The sequence below is a fragment of the Panthera tigris genome, chromosome B1, assembly GCF_018350195.1.
Source record: "Panthera tigris isolate Pti1 chromosome B1, P.tigris_Pti1_mat1.1, whole genome shotgun sequence".
Classification (NCBI taxonomy): domain Eukaryota; kingdom Metazoa; phylum Chordata; class Mammalia; order Carnivora; family Felidae; genus Panthera; species Panthera tigris.
Window position 1 is genome coordinate 21690515 of NC_056663.1, and position 17948 is coordinate 21708462.

The 17948-nt window shown below is 38.7% G+C and overlaps 1 pseudogene; it reads left to right on the forward strand.

The window, feature by feature from the left end:
• Positions 1 to 1745: 1745 nt before the first annotated feature.
• On the forward strand, positions 1746 to 3333 carry LOC102963745 (annotated as a pseudogene).
• The last annotated feature ends 14615 nt before the right edge of the window (positions 3334 to 17948 follow it).

A 17948-nucleotide genomic window follows, 5' to 3' on the forward strand; every position in this document is an offset into this window, starting at 1 on the left:
ACCACTATCAAAACCCTGACAAAATTCACACACATACGTGAGCACACGTACACACACATACACATGCACACACACGCATACGTGCCTACATTAAGACAAATCATATTTATGGATATTAATTCAGGTCTTAAATGAGACACTAGCCAGTAGATATGGCATTGGAAGTTTTGATGGAGGCCCAAATCTGATTCATGTTTGGGTGCACGTTTGTGCGTTCTTTGGATGTCCCATTTTGCAGTTTTATGACTGGATGATGCACTCTCTAGCTAACCTCCTCTGACTCACCTTCCGAGCCTTTTCTTGCTGGTGTGAGCCGTAGCCTCTCACTGCTGTGGTATGCTCACCCTGGCTGGGTCTCCTTTTTGGATACATCTGTTGAGAGGATTCAGCCTGCTTCACTCTCATGCATCAAGGGAAGAACAGTTGCTTCCTTACCTTTTCTCTTTCTTTGTCCTGACATTGCAGGCAGCTCACAGCATTGACTTTTGCATTTGTTCTCCTCAGGCGAGCGTCAAAGGCCAATCTCTTTGCCTCTTAGACAATTGGGACCAAACTTCTGGCTCTACCTATGGTCTTCTCAAACCTCCTCCTCTCAACTTACAACGAGGGCTGGTGGGTGAAAAAATGACACAGTTCTCCGACTTTCCTTATTCCAGGCTCTTCAATTGCCAACTGTTTCTTGCTGTTGGCTGATTGTAAGCTAAGTCTGCAAAAGAGTTTATGACCATCCCTTCTGCAAATTTTGTACCTTTTATTTTGTTTCTGGGCCTTTTATAACCTCAGCAAAATTTGGGGCCAAAAAAAATTTCACATTTTAACAACCCATTACACAGTTATTCCTCCAAAGACTAGATATTTCCTAAGTAAAAGACTTCCACTGTCTCTACTATGTTCTCAGTCTTCATGTATGGGGCTAAAAGGAATTAGAAAATATGGGCTATTTACATTTGAAATGAAATTATTTCATTTTATTTGGCTGTAACAGAAATCAGTATATTGAAGTAGCTATGAGTTGAGCTTTGGTATCAGACAGCCAAGGTTCTAGTTCTGGCTCCATGACTGTGACTCTTATAAATTGTGACCCTTGAGCAAGTAGATTAACCATCCTATAAAATGGTAATAATAATGTCCTACCTCATGTTATTTTCAAAGAGGTTAAGATTTAAAATGTTAATATATGTTAATCATATTCAAGAAATAATATCCATTTTATAAACCTCATCCAGAAAATTCTTCCCAATTTATCTAAATATGATGCTGATGCCAAAACTGGACAAAAATATTATAAGGAAACTACGGACCAATGGCCTTCATGAAGATAAATGCAAACATTCTATAAAATCTTCAGTAACTCAAATCCAAAAATATTTATAAATAATAATATGTCCTGATCAAATGATGTTTATGCAGGAGTCCACCTCGGTTTAACACTTGAAATTCAGGGGCGCCTGGGTGGCTCAGTCGGTTAAGCATCCGACTTCAGCTCAGGTCATGATCTCACAGTTCGTGAGTTTGAGCCCCGCGTCGGGCTCTGTGCTGACAGCTTAGAGCCTGGAGCCTGCTTCACATTCTGTGTCTCCCTCTCTCTCTGCCCCTTCCCTGCTCATGCTGTGTCTCTCTCTGTCTCAAAAATAAATTAACATTAAAAAAAAAATTAAAAAAAAAAAACCACTTGAAATTCAGCCTACGAAGGTTTGCCACCGGAACACAGGTGTCGTAGAAAACACTGCTAAACTTAAACCAAAATGGAAAAGGCAAAGCCTTGTATCAACATCGTCGTCATTGGACACGCAGGTTCTGGCAAGTCTACCACTGCTGGTCATCTGATCTACAAATGTGGAATCAACAAGAGAACTGCTGAAAAATTTGGGAAGAAGTCTGCTGAGATGAGAAAGGGCTCTTTCAAGTGTCCCTGGGTCTTTGATAAACTGAAAGCTGAACGTAAACATGGTATCACCATTGACATCTCCCTGTGGAAATTTGCGACCAGCGATTATCATGTGACCATCATCGATACCCCAGGACACAGAGATTTCATCAAAAATACGATTACAGACACATCTCAGGCTGACTGTGCTGTCCTGATTGTCGCTGCTGGTGTTGGTGAATTTGAAGCAAGTCTCTCCAAGAATGGGCAGACCCCTGGGGCATGCCTTCTGGCTTACACACTGGGTGTAAGACAACTCATCGTTAGTGTTAACAAAATGGATTCTGCTGAGCCGCCCTACAGCCTGAAGAGATATGAGGAAATCATTAAGGCAGTCAGCACCTACATTAAGAAAGTTGGCTACAACCCCGACACAGTAGCATTTGTGCCAATTTCTGGTTGGAATGGTGACAACCTGCTGGAGCTAAGCGCTAACATGCCTTCGTTCAAGGGATGGAAAGTCACCCATAAAGATGGCAATGCCAGTGGAACCACGATGCTGGAAGCTCTGGATTGCATTCTGCCAACAACTCATCCAACTGACAAGCCTACCCCTCCAGGATGTCTACAAAATTGGTGGTATCGGTACTGTTCCTGTGGGCTGCATGGAGACTGGTGTTCTTAAACCAGGCGTGGTAGTCACTTTTGCTCCAGTCGATGTTATAACTGAAGTGAAGTTTATTGAAATGCACCACGGGGGTGCCTGGGTGGCTCAGTCGGTTAAGCGCTGGACTTCAGCTCAGGTCGTGATCTTGAGGTTTGTGGGTTCGAGCCCTGCATCAGGCTCTGTGCTGATGGCTCAGAGCCTGTAGCCTGCTTCGGATTCTGTGTCTCCTTTTGTCTCTGCCCCTCCCCACTCTCGCACACTGTATCTCTCAAAAATAAATAAACGTTAAAAAAAAATCCACCGTGAAGTGTTGAGTGAAGCTCTTCCTGGGGACAATGTGGGCTTCAATGTCAAGAATGTATCTGTCAAAGATGTTTGTCATGGCAGTGTGGCTGGTGATAGCAAAAGTGACCCATCAATGGAAGCAGCTGGCTTCCTAGTTCAGGTGCTTATCCTGAACCATCCAGGCCATGTCAGTGCTGGCTATGCACTTGTGCTGCATCGTCACACAGCTCAGTGCTTGCAAGTTCGCTGAGCTGAAGGAGAAGATTGATCGTCGTTCGGGACAAAAAGCTATAAGATGGTCCTGAGTTCTTGCAATCTGTTGATGCTGCCATCATTGATATGGTTCCTGACAAGCCCATGTGTGTTGAAAGCTTCTCCATCCTCCTCTGGACTGTTTTGCTGTTTTGACGTGAGACAGATGGTGGCTGTGCGTGTCATCAAAGCAGTGGACAAGAAGGCAACTGGAGCTGGCAAGGTCACCAAGTCTGCCCAGAAGACTCTGAAGGCTAAATGAATATTATCCCCAATACCTGTCACCCCGTCTTCATCAGTGGTGGAAGGAAGGTCTCAGAACTGTTTGTGTCAATTGGCCATTTAAGTTGAATGGTAAAAGACTGGTTAATGACAGCAATGCATCGTAAAACCTTCAGAAGGAAAGGAGAATGTTTTGTGGACCATTTGTTATTTGTGTGTATGTATGTATGTATATATGTGGCAGTTGTAAGTTATTAGTTTTTAAAATCAGTACTTCTTAATAGAAACAACGATCTAAAATCTGTCACAGAATTTTGAGACCTATTAAAACAAAAGTTTAGTGAGAAAAAAATTTGATCTGCCTAATCCACCACGTTAACAGATTACAAAAGAAAAAACATATGATTATCTCTTTAGATGTGAAAAAAAGCTTTGACAAAACCCAACATCCATTTCCAATAAAAATTCTCAGTAGAGAAGGGAGTTTTCCTAACCTAATAAGGGCATCTATGAAAAAACTGTTGTTAACATGTAACTTAATGATGAAAGACTGAATGCTTTCTCTCAAAAAAATAGAAACAAATCAAGATGTTTGCTTTCACCATTTCTACTCAATCTTGTACTATAGGGTACTAGCCCATGCAATAGGAAATAACAACAAATAAATGGCATATAAATAAGAAAGGAAGTAGTAAAACTAGTTTTATTTACAGATGACATTAAACAAAATTCAGTTGTATTTCTACATTTGGGCAATAAGCAATCAGAAATAAAAATTTAGTAAGTACTTTATTATTATTATTTCTTTTATTTTTTCCGATGCAAAAGCAAAAGAGCCTTTATTCGAGCTAGCTCGAGCTCAATCCCCTACCTGCACCGACGCAGCGGTGAGATACCGGGGAGAGAGAGTTAGTACTTTAAAAATAACATTGAAATAATTAGGAATGCATTTAACAAAAGATGTATAAATCCTATACCTGGAACACTATCAGGTGCTAAGATGATTTAAAGAAGGCTCAAATAATTGGAGAAATATATTGTGTTTAGATTAGAAGATACAATATTATCCTTTCTTTTTAAATTGCTTGATATGTTCAACACAATCATACTTAAAAATCACAGAAAGTTTGTTTCTGGAAACTTAAAACATTGCTCTAAAATTTACATAGCGATGTAGAAGATCTAGATATTACCAAAAAAAAAAAAAAAAAAAAAAAAAGAAAAAGAAAAAGAAAAAGAAAAAAGAAAAACAAATTTAAAAAGAAGAAATTTTGAGGTCTTCACTACCTGCTTCTAAGACTTACCTATAAACTTGCAGTAATCAAGAAAGTGTGATATTGTAACAAATCTGAAAGGAATAATAGACATTACAATAATAGTAGCGAACTTCAATACCCAGATTTTCAACAATGGGTAGGTTATCTAGCCAGAAAATCATAAAGGAAACATTGGGTTTGAACGATACTTTAGACCCAAATGACCTAAAGACATATACAGAACATTCTATGCGACAGTAGTAGAATTCACAGTCTTCTCAAACACATATAGAAAATTCTGCAGGATAGATCATTTGTTAGATCACAAAACAAGTATCATCAATTTTGAAAAGCTTGTATTCATACCGAGTATCTTTTTTGGATCATAGTAGAATGAAACTGAAATCAGTAACAGGAGTAAAACGGGGAAACTCGCAACATGTGAAAATTAAACAACACACTCCTGAATAACCAATGGCTCAAAGATGAAATCAAAGGGGAAATAAAAACCTATCTTGAAACAAATGAAACTGGAAACACAACGCACCAAACTTAATTGGCCGCAGCAAAGTGGTACTAAGAGGGAATTTTATAGTGATAAATGCCTATATTAATTAAAAAAAAGTCTTGGGGCGCCTGGGTGGCTCAGTCGGTTAAGCGGCCGACTTCGGCTCAGGTCACGATCTCACGGTCCGTGAGTTCGAGCCCCGCGTCAGGCTCTGTGCTGACAGCTCAGAGCCTGGAGCCTGTTTCGGATTCTGTGTCTCCCTCTCTCTGACCCTCCCCTGTTCATGCTCTGTCTCCCCCTGTCTCAAAAATAAATAAAACGTTAAAAAAAATTAAAAAAAAAGTCTTACATAGACTAACTATACACATGAAGGAACTAGAAAAACAAGAATAAACTGAGTCCAAAGTTAGGATAAGAAAGGAAATAACAAGATCAGAGTAGAAATAAATGAAATAGGGACTAAAAAGACAGTAGAAAAGATCAAAGAAACTAAGGGTTGGTTTTTTGAAAAGATAAACAAATTTGACAAACCTTTAGCTAGACTTGCCAAGAAAAGAAAAGGTATTCAAATAATAAAGTTATAAATGAAAGAGAAGAATTACAAATAATACCACAGAAATACAAAGAATCATGAGAGACTATTACGAACAATTTTATGTCAACAAATTGAACAACCTAGAATAAATGGAGAATTTCCTAGAAACATAAAACCTACCATTTGAATTAAGAAGAAATACAAAATCTGAAAAGGTGAATAATAAGCAAGAAGAAAAATCAGTAAATAATCCAATTAAAAAATAGGCAGAGGTCTTGAATAGATGTTTTGCAAAGAAGACATAAAGGTGGCCAAGTACATGAAAAGGAGCTAATATCACTTATCATCAGGGACATGCAAATCAAAACCATAATGATTAATGAGTAAGTTCCAGGAGTCTAATATATAGCACGCAGCCTCTAGTAACCAATACTGTATTGCATACTTGAAAGTTGCTATGAGATTAGAGCTTTAATTATGTAATATAATGACAATAACAACAAAATGATAATTATGTGAGGTGAAAGATGTGCTAACTAACTTCACTGGGGTATACATTTCATAATATGTATATGTATCAAATCATCACATGGTACGCCTTAAACTTCATATTATATGCTAATTATATCTCAGTAAAGCTGGGGCAAAGGTGTGGTATTGGTGTAAAGATAGACAAACAGACAAATGGAATTTAGTGACGATATAAATTCAGTGGTGAAAGGACAATCCTTTCAACTAATGGTACAGAACAATTGCACAGCCACAGGCAAAAAACTGAAGCTCAACTCTTACCTTACAATGTAAGCAAAAATTCCCTCGAAATGGTTCAAAACCTTAAATATTAAGAGCTTACACCCTATCACTTCTAGAGGATCACAGAGGAGACAGCTTAAGTGATGTTGGCCTTGGCAAAGACTTCTCAAATACAGCACCAAAACACAATTCGTAAGAGAAAAATAATCAATATGGTAGATGTTATCAAAACTAAAATCTTGTGCTTGGTTAAGTAAATAAAACTGGGAGAAGATATTGCAAGAGATGCATCTGTTAAAGGAGCTATATTTTGAGTATAAAAAGTGTCTTACAACTTAATAAAAAGAAAACAGTTTAGTAGAAAATAGAAATAGACATTTGAACAGATATTTTTTTCAAAGAAATTATACAGATGGTAAATAAACACATAAAAAGATTCTCAAGGTCATTAGCCATCATGGAAAATATAAACTAAACTAATCGCCCACTTGAAGTTTAAAATGTCTGGCTACATTTTAACGTTGGTAAAGATGTGAACTTTCTTATGCCCCCGATGGGAATGATAAAACCACTTTGGACAAAAGGTTAGCATTTTCTTAAAAGGTGTATGTACATCCATCATTCCATTCCTAGGTATTTACCCAGGAGAAACAGAGTACATGTACCTAAAAAGGCTTGTACGTGAATATTCAGAGTGGCTCCATTTGTGATAGCTAAAAACTGGAAATGACCAAAATTTTCGTTAATTGTTGAATGGATATAAAATAGAATATCTATACAATGAGAGGGAATGAATTATTGACATGTGCAACACTATGGATGAATCTCAAAATGATTATATGAAGTGGATGAAGCTAAACCAAAAGAGTACATACATAGTGTATAATTCCATTTATATAAAGTTATAAAAATGTAGACTAATCTATCATGATAGAAAGCAGTTCGGTTGCCTGGGGATGGGAAGACAGGAGAGGAGGAGAGAGGGATTCTACCACAAGTGCTCAACAAATTTTAGCTGTTATGATAATAGTAATTACGGTTATTATTATGAGTCTGTCAACACTCCCCATGCCCCTAAATGGAGAAGGAATAAAAGAGGGGGAAATACTGAGCTTAAATAAAAAATGGCTGAGAAAACCCTGGTATTTGATTTTAATGATTAGATCAAATTTCTTTTATTATGTGGAGTAGGGTATTGAAATTAAGGTTGAGTTACAGAAAAATAGGAAAGGCATCTACTTTTTTGCAAGCCCAGACTATCTTTGAACTATCCTACCTTTTACATGTACAAGCATTTTTGCCACCCCCTTCCCCAACCCACGCACACCATGCCTGTAAATCTTGTTTTGCATTTTCCTGTGTCTGATGAATTACCACTGCATGTTAAGGACCAAAAATCATAGTTCCATATTTCAAAAGCTAACTTCTAAATCTGTAAAAAGCCAGGAGTGAGACTAAAAAGATCACAACAGGAACCACTCACAATTTGTGTGCTGCACTCTGCTTTGGATCCTGTCTTCCATACTAGGGAAAGTGAACCCTCCTCTCCCACCCCCACCTCCGCCTGACCGGCCCCCCTGGGCAATCATATATGTCTGTTGACTGGTTGATTCAAAGCACATATGGTTTGTGGTTTCTCCTCTCTGGTGATATCTCTTTATATTTTGTAAACTTAGAGAAAACTGAGGGGCGAAGATTCCAGGGCCTGAAGCAATTTTATCATGCTTTTTACCAAGAGGCTGTGCTGTTTCAGGTAGAGGTGAGTTTGGGAATGTGCAGAGCTGTATTGGCATTTTAAAGGTGGGGGCCAAAGCTGTTAACTCTCTTGCACTCATGAGATAATCCTGCGAAACCAAGGTTTGTTGCCCTAAAGGCATTACCATGGGGGAACACTGAATTCTAGTCAATGTTGAGGAAAGAAAATGGAAACTCCAAGGATGTTGTACCAAATGATCCTAATGCTCTCTCAAGTGTATTTCTCTAACAAATGGAAGTTTGGGCTCCTGTTTTATATTGTTATGATTGCCTTGCAGTGGGAATGGGAACATATTTATCCATGTTAGAGATGACCCTACTGTGTCCCATTGGCTTCAATACAACACCAAATGGCTTCTATACTAGGAACACTAGAAAAAGAGGCAAGTCATTTCATCACAAAGCTTAAAGCAATTGTCTAAGGTTAAAAGGGGAGTGAAGTCAAAGGCAAAGTTAGAGCCCGGGACTTCAGAGGATTACTTCAGTTCTTGTTCTAACATTGAATTGGGATGTTAATGATGTCTTGAAAATTATCAAATAAATGTTATAAGAAAAAGATGTACATATATCCTTGACCACATTGAGAAATATGCATTTACTTTATATTTTACTAACTTTATTCCTCTTTTCATTCAGAGATGGGGAGCGTGGCCTTTGGGGTTTGACTTGCTGGCTCAAATTCCAGTCTGCCACTTGATGCTGTGTGTTTTGAAGGTCCTTCACCTGTATAAAGGGGGAGCTTCAGATTGTTTTTGGGATTATATAAATAATTTATATCAAGTCTTTACCAGTGCCTAGAACAAGGTGAATCCTCAAAAATTAGCATAATTTTTGTTTAATCTCTACACTAGTGCGGAGATTTTAAAAAATACATTATATAGCAGAGCTATAAACCTGAAATCTGTTATTGTCTAGAATTTTAATACACTCAATAAAAGTCATACAATTTGGAAACTATTGTATAGGGTTCGGGAATCCTATAATTGCCTTTGATAATGACATAATTTAGAAGCACAGTTACTTTTTGTCTCCTGACCGCACAGAATCTTGGCCTGTGCACAGGACTGATGAGGGAAATAACCCCGACACTGGTGGCCTGTGCTCTGTGACAATTCATGTGGTGTTGAGGATTTACAATGAAAAGTCACTGTTGCTTTCAGTCATGCACATTTTTAATCATTTAGCTAAATGTTCTCCATCCTTCTGAAGCTTGCCTTCTCTACCTTCTATCGCCTACATTTACTTTTAAACATGTTATTGGTGACTGTGCCCTTTCCCTGTTTCCCTGAAAGATTGTGGGATTCTTTCCAGGTTTTTCTCGGCTTCAAATGTAAATAGGAATTAATTACTGACATTTCTGTTTTGTCTCTCTATAGGTCTCTTATGCCATTTTACTGTGTAAACCCCAACGTAAACTGTAAAAAACCAAATTCTTGAATTATCCACTAGGTGGGGGCCTTGTTCTTCCATTAAATATAGATTTTTCTTTTTTTCTTTCTTTTTTTCTAAGTGAAATTTCTATTTTTCCCTTTGTGAAAAGTTGAATGCATCAGTCCTGGTATTACGAACTCTGCTTAAGAAGTCATGGTTATATCTCAGCTCCTTTGAGGGTGACAATGGAGAATTCACTTAAGGAGGGGAGGTGTGTTGGTCTGTGAACAGTGTTTAGTTTCCTTTTTTCCCTTTATCCTTCATGGGCTACTTAAATAACAACCTCACATGAAACATTGTTTTCCACAGAAATGTCACACTCCTCTAAAGACTCAATCTGAGGACTCCCTTTTGTCTCTTGACATAGGTGATTTACCGAAGGATCTCCCCAATGCCCATACTCCTCATTAGTCTTCATTGCGTTACCATTTTGATGTAACTCACGGCAAACCTAATAGTGATATGAATGTTTCTGACATTTTTCAAGCAGATTTATGAAAAAAGGATGGTAGCTTTTAATGGTCCATTTGTATTTGAATTTTCTAGTGGCTCCGAGGAACCAGGATTTAATTTTATCAAATCCTCATTGTGGCAATATATAGGGTCATTGAAAATTATGGAATGATGGAGGTGCGGTAATTAGTAAGCACTGGCAGAAGTTTAGAGTCCACTCGGGTTGGGAACTCTGGACTTGTTCAAAGCACAGTGGCATTTATCTGGTACTCAGGAAACTTCAAGTTAGGTGGCATGATGGTGCAGCCACTTTGTAAAAACAGTTTGACACTTTCTTGAAATAAGAAACATAAATATACCATCCGACCCAGCAATATCACTCCTACTTACCTAGCCAAAGAAATGACGTTATATATCTACCCAAAGACTTGTACGTAAATGTTCATTAGCGGCATTATTTATATTAGCCAGAGAAAGGAAAACGGTGCAAAAGTCCATCAACTAGTGAATAGACAAAAAATGGTGCAGCCCTGTAATGCTGTGGTACAGAACAATCAAAGGGCGTGAAGCAGTGATGTAAACCATAGCATGGATGAACTTCAAATACACGTTAAGTGGAAGAAGCCAGACACAGAAGATTACCCGTTGTATAACTTCATTTCAAAGAAAAGGTAAATTTATGGTGACAGAAAGTAAATTACTGGTTGCCTGGGAGTTGCAGTGGGAATAAGAAATACCCGCACACAGGCACGAAGTTCCTTTCTGTGGTGATGGAAGTGTTTTATAATTGGATTGTGGTGATGGTTGCAGTACCCTGTACATTGACTGGAAATTACTGAATCTGTACGCTTAAATCTTATCGTATGTGGAAATCTTGCAAAAATTAGTAGAATAAATCTGAAGGTGAAAGGTTCTTATAAAATCCAGAGAGAGAAACTCAAACTCATTAGATATTCCAGCCTCTAGGTCATGCCGGCCTCTTGTCTCAAAGTTTCAGAAAAGATTAAGAATGTGTGACTTTGATTTCTAGTACCCTGAAAAAAAAAAAAAAAAAAAAACAGTCAAATGCTCCTGAATCAAAGCATCAGAATTCAAGTTATGGGCTTGTGTTTGCCAGTGACCTATGATACTTTCCTCTCTAGCACACACAATCTATCACACACGGAATGCAACTAGACTCCATCAGGTCTGGTCCTTTTCTCTCGAGGACACTATGTTGTTTGCATATCTTGTACAATTTAATGTTATTATTTGGAAGTGACGTGGATACTAAGAAAAAAAATTTTCCTGGCTTTTTAAAATGATTATTGAAATTTTAGTTAGTTAATACACGGTGCCATATTGATTTCACAAGTAGAATTCAGTGATTCACCACTTTTGTACAATACCCAGTGCTCATCACAAGTGCCCTCCTTAGTACCCATCACCCATCCAGTCCGTATCCCACCCATGTCCTTCCATCAATCCTCAGTTTGTGTCTATGGTTAAGAGTCTCTTGTGGTTTGTTTCCCTTTCTTCTTTTCTCCCCTCCTCCTATATGTTCATCTGTTTTGTTTCTTAAATTCCACCTTTGAGTGAAATCATATATTTTTCCTTCACTGATTGACTTATTTTGCTTAGCATAGTACATTCTAGCTCTATCCATGTTGTCGCAAATGGCAAGATTTCATTCTTTTTTTATGGCTAAGTAATATTCCACCATAGTTAGATGATATAGATAGATATAGATATAGATATATAGATATAGATATATCACATCTTCTTTATCCTGGCTAATTTTGGGCAGACTATAAACCTTGTTTATCTTTCTCAGTATGCCTTTGAGACCTTCCTTTCCCATTGTCTGACCTGAACAATGGTTTTTTTTTTTTTTCTGACATCAGTGATGATGAATTAATGGCATGAAATGCCTTCAAAAACTCACTCACTTAAGACATAAATCTTAAGGAAAATATATAAAATGGAAGATTATTCACAAATATATCGGTTAATCTCACTTATAGAAATGAATTTCTTCTTACTGGCCCTCCCAATAGCATTAATAATTGTGACTATTTGGGAATTAGATATCACCCTATAGTAAACTCAATTCCCTGGTCCAAACTTTCTTTCACTCAATAACTGAGGACTTATTATGTGCCAGGTTCTGTACTAGGCCTGGCTCTGGTGTTACAGCAACTAACTCATTACAGTTTGTCTTCAAAAGCCATCCTTGAAAATGATCTTCGGGGCGCCTGGGTGGCTCAGTCAGTTGAGCGTCTGACTTCGGCTCAGGTCATGATCTCATGGTCTGTGAGTTCAAGTCCCGCATGGGGCTCTGTGCTGATAGCTCGGAGCCTGGACCTGATTCAGAATCTGTGTCTCCCTCTCTCTCTGCCCCTCCCCCACTCATGCTCTGTCTCTCTCTGTCTCAGAAATAAACATTAAAAAAATAAAACAAAAAAGAAAATATTCTTCAAAACAGAATAAACAGATAATGATCAACTGAGGTACAGAAAAACTTAGAACCTCTATTTACCTTTTCAGAAAAAAATTCTTTATTTCTGTTTCTTAGAACATACATCATACATTAGCACAATAGAACATATGTATAGTTTATAAATCATAAAATCCACCAATATGAAAAGTGCATGAGGTTTCAATCAAAAATATTTTGAGACCTCTGGTTTAGCACATTAGTGGTACTAACCTCTGGCTTATGAGAAATCTTAGACCCTCTGTCTCCTTGTAGTATTTATTAATCCCCCCACATGCAGTAAACAGTAAATGGTAAATATAAGTGAAAATGGTACGCTTACTATTTAAATTCAGCTTCAAGAGAAGTCGCCCTCCCTCTACCCCCTCAATTACTTTTTTTTGCTCTTAAGTGCCTTATAGATAGGAAACTTATGGCACTAACATGGTCTCGTGGTCAATAAAACAAGAAACTAAGCAATTACAGCACCACATGGGTAGGGATAAGAATTAGGTGTGTTGGCAGCCCCCTGGGGGCATGTGAGCCAGTTCTCAGGGTTAGGAGACATGTACATAGAAACATGGTAGCAGAGAGTAGGCAAAGCTTCTGGGAAGACTCATGAGCACCCAAGCATCCCAGGACCAAGAGAGAGTAGGTGAATTGGGGGGAATTAAACCTGTGGTAGAAGTGTGGTGCACACAGGTAATAAGGGTAAGATACAAAGCATGAGAGCCAAGCAGGACTAGACCATGAAGAGCCTTGTTAAGAAGTTTGGCTTCCTTCCTGATGGCCCTGGGGAGCCAATGACACCTTGTAGGCAGAGACATGACATGGTGAAGGATGTGTTTTACAAAGACATCTCTCTAACTGCAGTCTGATAGTATGACCACATGTGCTAGCTTTCCAGGATGGATCTAATTTCTGTTTATTGTTCTGTAAATATCCTTAGTGCCTGTTTTCAAGCATAAAATTTTGTTTTGATGATGTATGGTTTTCCCATACATTTAATAATTTAATTCCCATACAATTAATAACTGAATTTTGGGAACTGTGGAATAAAATGTCCCATGAATATCTAAGAGATCTGGTAGACATTTTGCTGTATGGATCTGAACTTCTGAATAGAATTCTGAGCTTAAGATAGAGATTTCAGGGTTGTCTGCATAAATATGGAAGCCAAAACAACAGGAATGGATGAGATGGCCCAGACTGGGTCCACAGAGAAGACAAGAGGCCTGAGGAAATCCAACATTTGGTGGATGAGCCAAAGAGCAGTAGCCCCCGGGAGAAATGGTGTGAACGAGGCAGAGAAATAGGAAACAAGGAGCTGTGATGTCCTGGTACCAAAGAAAGGGGCTATTCCAAATGGAGGAAGATGTCGACAGTGTTGAAGGCTGTAGAGAGTGAGGACTGAAAATACCCAGTGGATCTGACAATAGGGTGACCTTGCAAGAGAGTCTCAGTAAAAATATGGGACACATATAGGACTTGAAAAAGTCGAGTTTTTCATTTTTCGTACGTTGTCGTTTTCGTTGTTTCGTTGTCGTTTCGTACATCTTCAGCCAGAGCTGTCGGAGGCTGGGCATATATCCCCTATATTGAACCATGTTGGAAGGTCAGCTCATGGCGTCTTAAGGATTCTTAGATGTATTTGTTTTAAGATTATTAGCATTATGAATTCATTAGCCACCAATATCAAATGAACAAGGTCATCGGGGCTCAGGAAGTGAAGAAAAACTCGACTTTTTTTCACCTCTTTCTAGAAATCTTAATACTTAAGATTAAATTGTAAGTATCTCTGTTAATCAAAAAGAGAGAGTAGTGGATGAATTAATTCCTTCATTCTATTAGCTAACGCGTTCCATTTCCTACAAAACAGAACAATCGACCCAGTTAAGATAAGTGTGTCCTTATAAAAAAGCCCATAAGGATGTTTAGAATGTTTGGCTCTAAAGAAAACTAGCAAGAAATGTCTTTACTATCTGTGTGAAAGAAGTTTTAAGGTCTCTGTAAATGTCATTACATAGTCTTTTACAAGGCCTGCTTTTCCTATAGACAAGGCTGGAACTTGCTGTAATTTTCCTTTTTCTTAGAGCCTAAATGCAATCAATTACCTGCTGGCATTTGCCCTGCACTATTTTTAGAACTGCTTTTTAGAATTATCAGTAATTGTCAAATGCCTGGACAGTTAAATGCTGATGGAAGAAATGCATACTATGGGGGTACAAACTCAGACAGGCATGGGAGTTCAGGCCCCGGTAGCAGATAGACCTGATTCTGCACCAAACCTCAGTTTCCCCATCTGTATGTGGAAGTTAATAGTTGTTCTCATCATAGTGTTCTAAGGATTAAGCTCTTATTTGCCTGGTCCACAGTGGCCACCCGAATAAAAGTTCATCACTAGATCAATTATTGTTTCTTTTTCTCTTTTTTCTTTTTCCGTAAAATGCCATTTCAAAAAGGCTTTGTGTGCATAGGAGAAGCCATTTCAAGGTCAGGATTAAAGTCACTATCAGAGCTGTAAGAAGAAGGTTGATAGTGCATTTATCAGCAATATTCATTTGCCTGCTGTATTGAAACTCAGGGATAATCTTCTTAGTGTCAGTCAACCCTCTTCTGCTTCTACCATGCATGAGCAAAAACTCGACTGTCCTTTCCTGCCATATGTTGCTAATTGATGATTGTTGGCATCTCCATTTCCTGTAGAGGAATTTTGGCTTTTTGGGGTATCATTGAAATGCTATAAAGTTTACCTGAATCTGCAAAAAAAAAAAAAAAAAAATCTCAAGTCACTGGGCACAGGATTTCTTTCTTTTAAGTTTATTTTATTTATTTTGAGAGAGAGAGGGAGGGAGCATGGGTGGGGCAGAGAGAGAGGGAGAGAGAATCCCAAGCAGGCTCTGCACTGCCCGCATTGAGCCCGACGTGGGGCTCAAACCCACAAACCATGAGGTCATGACCTGAGCTGAAATCAAGAGTCAGATGCTTAACTAATGGAGCCACCCAGGCGCCCCAAGGGCACAGGATTTCTTAATTGTGTGATGATGTTTGCAGCATCTTCAGCCAGAGCTGTTGGAGGCTGGGCATATATCCCCTATATTGAACCATGTTGGAAAGTCAGCTCATGGCGTCTTAAGGATTCTTAGATGTATTTGTTTTAAGATTATTAGCATTATGAATTCATTAGCCACCAATATCAAATGAACAAGGTCATCGGGGCTCAGGAAGTGAAGAAAATATCCTTTTCTCAGCAGCCAACCAGAGATAACAGTGATAAAAGGTAAAAATGCATGTAGTATAGCCTCACTGTGCAGAAAAATTGCAAATTCTGGGATTGGCTAAAATGTACTCTACACAGGGACTATGGAAGGATTTGATGCAAATGGAACTTTCATGTGTTAAGCAGCTACTAGCCTGACTTGAGCGTCTCTCATTAATTTATAATGACTACAACTTGGGTAAGGAAGAACAATGACACAAGGGATTTGGGACTTTTGACAACGTGCGAAAAATGTGACAGATGGCAGGATATATACAATTAGTATAGAAGGTGAAGACAGGGTAGGTTTGAAAAGATTCCAAGAAAGGGGAAGGGGCACTGGATCTCGGAAGTAGAAGATGCGGTGGGTGGGAATTCAATGCATCTAAGTCAGACCAGTTCTAGATATCACCTGACAAGTTACGAGCCCCTGGTCTTGTCCAACTGTTCCGTTCTGCTCATCCGCAGCAGCTACCATGACTGCAGCTTTTGGAGACACTGGGGACTGGAAGTAAGTTAACTTTATAGCATTTGAAAAATGTAGCAGGATGCTAGCTTACCCTGGGGGGAAATGAGTCACTTTCCCTTTTATAGTGAGGAGATACCAATCTGTCTTCCTACATAAATTTCCACACTCATTTAACTGTTTTATGATGTGCTTTGGGATCATTTGAATTCAGAGAATACTGTACGTGAGTCAGTATTTTGTGATCACATTTCCTAATTTAGATTTTTTTTTACCTTTTTTAAGTGTGGTTTCCAGAATTACCTTAAGAAGAGTGGCTCAGGACCATGCTCTAAAAAACCATGTATTAAAAAAGTTCATTGCACAGTCAGCTGCATAGTAATTCTTAGAATTTTTCATGACAGGAGCTTGTGAGCTACAGCCCAAAAAATGATCAAAGAACTATTAGAGCTAACGTCACCTATATTAATAGTGATCATAATGGCCCCCAGCCCCAGTGGTTCCTCTTGTTCAACTTCAGTCATCCTGAACCCATCACCGAGCTTTCAACGGATGGGCTTAGTCTCTTACTTAAAGTTTCACTGATGAATGTTTTTCCCTATTTGGTACCTGCCTTTGGAAAGATAGCTGCAAGCAAAGACACTCATTAACTCAGTTATCTGTGAGGGAAGCGGTGAAGAAAGGCAAACTTTTCTTACTGCTGTAAAGCCATTTTTGGAACTATTAAACCTCTAGAGGAGAAAATGATTTTTCAGTGCATAGTCCATGCCTTGGAGAGTCTGCCCCAAACAGAGCCACTGATTTGTAAAGATACGGTTAAAAAACAACAACAACAACAACAAACCCCACAGCTGTAGGCATAATATTTAAATATCGCCCCAACAGGATGCCCAGCAGCTGTTGCTGAATAGCATGTGAGCACATCGTGTAGTGAACACAGTCTTGGGGGGAAGAGGGGCTGTTCGGAGAGCATGAACTGAGACTTGTTCACTGGTCTTTTTCTCCCTGATGGGAGGCAATGGCGGCAGGAAGGAGAGGGCAGGACAGAAGAGACGAGAGAAAAGGTAGATGCTTCTGTGTAGGTGAGTGGATGAGATAATGAAGTAAGTTAATTGGGGCTCCACTGACTAATCTATCTGTTCCTGGCACTTTTTTCTGTACAAACACAGGAAGCCGCCTCCTTCGTGAGGTTCCTAATGAAACAATTTACTTGAAATGATAAAAAAAAAAAAGAAAAGAAAAAGAGCTTCACATGCTGTTTGCATTTAAATGAGAGTCCCTTGGGTCTCTGTTATTGATTGGTAACAGTGGGATGAGAATATCCTGACTGTCTCTGGGAAAACTGGATTAATTCACTTGTGGTCCACCAAATGATGTGGATTGTTTTACTCCTTCACTTAAAATGTGACCATGACAGTCCTTCAGAAGGTTAATATATGTATTGTACTTACAAAAGAGAAAAGCAATTAAAAAAAAAAAAAAAAGACCAAACAGAAAAATGCTTTTAGTCTTATAAAGCTGTGATCAGTGTTCCTTTCAAAAGTTTTATAATTCTAATTTTAAAAGTGATTTATAGGGGCACTGGGATGGCTCAGTCTGTTGAGCATCTGACTCTTGGTTTTGGCTAAGGTCATGATCTCACGGTTCATGAGTGTGAGTCCAGTGTTGGGCTCTGGGATTGACAGTGTGGAGCCTGCTTGGGATTCTCTCTCTATCCCTCACTCTCTGGTCCTCCTCTGCTCTCTCGCTCTCTCTCTCTTTCTCTCAAAATAAATAAGTAAACT